Genomic DNA, 1,414 nt, shown 5'->3' with positions numbered 1-1,414 from the left:
CTCACTCTGCTTGCGGTCTGAGATCGCTCCAAAGGAACAGAGAGCAGCAGCCATATGCCCATTTAGGAAAAGAGGAGAAAGTGGAATGCGTTGTGACATCTGCCTCGAGACAGTATAGATCTTGTCAATCAAGTCTATAGAAGGCCAGATAAAAATATCAGCCACTGTGGGCCTTCAGCAACTCAACTGCTTCTGGAAGCGACAGGAGAAAGTCTACTCATAGGGCGATTCCAAGAAAGTGTCTGACAGCGCGCTGCAAGGTGGCCTCCAGACCACGACAAAGTACGGAAACTGAAATTCCTGCTCTCCTAAGGCCCATGGGATGGTATAGCTGGGTTTGAGCAGGGAGGAAAGCTATCTCGTCTGCCCCAGTGAGACTGGAGCAGTGGGATGCTGCGGGACCCAGTCACTGCTGTGTTCTAGATTACAGAAATTGAAGCCACAGACGACTTCGGGTGCGTGGAAAGTTTGGATGTCATAGAGACTGTTGCAAAGAGCTGCCACACTCAGAAACAGGCATCGAGTCACTGATGACAAATACATGTCTTTAAAGAAATCAAGATCATCTCAAAATAAATAGAGGTCTTGTCACTAAGGATTCAGCTGCAGGAAAACCTGTGGGTTGAACACTCATAGCAAGACAGAGGCAAGGCTCTGGGAAAAGCAGACACCAGTAAAGGTCCCTGTTTGGGGCATCCACTACCACCTGGCAGCACCTTAATGTAACAAACAGGTCCATTTCTGCTCACCCGCTCATGGAGCTTTAGCTGCACTGAAACACCACACGACAACAGGTCCACTTGCTCTTCACTGGGCAGGGTGCAAAGACCCTGTGACACGACGAGCCCAGGCCAGGCAGCCGTGGCTTCTGAGCTGCATTTACCTCTGTGCAGGAGAGGTTGAGACAAGGTAAAGCCTGGTACAGGGAAGAACCTAAGGGCTGGTACTCCCACCTCCACAGCCACAACAGCTCCTGTGAGAGGGACACCTCCAAAGGCTTGTACAGTCAGCAAGCAACTTGCTGGAGCTGGGGGCCCACAGGATGCTCACCTGAGGGCAGTTGTCACAGGAGGACAACGCAACCAGTACCTGCTGTCAAGCCTAATCCTGTTCGGGCCTTGTTTGCTGCGTGGGAGCCAGGCTGGTGGGGAAGATTAGTCTAGCAGCCCATTAGCAGCCACCCTGATCAGGAGGAGGAGAACAGCTCAAACGTGAGATGTTGCGGAACCCTCGAGGTTGCTGCAAAGGGAGTATGCAACACCTTACAAAGACACTTTGGCAGTGCAAAAGGATGAAATGAGGAAAATGGACAATTCAATAAATATAAGTTTTTATTACAATAGAAAATAGTAAAACTCATGTTAAAATAGACTTTTGCTTTTGGACTGCTCAGAAAAGCCTAAGCCTCACTTTT

This window comes from Buceros rhinoceros, unplaced genomic scaffold (assembly GCF_000710305.1).
Source record: "Buceros rhinoceros silvestris isolate BGI_N320 unplaced genomic scaffold, ASM71030v1 scaffold37640, whole genome shotgun sequence".
Lineage (NCBI taxonomy): Eukaryota > Metazoa > Chordata > Aves > Bucerotiformes > Bucerotidae > Buceros > Buceros rhinoceros.
Note: the sequence above shows the minus strand (reverse complement) of the source record.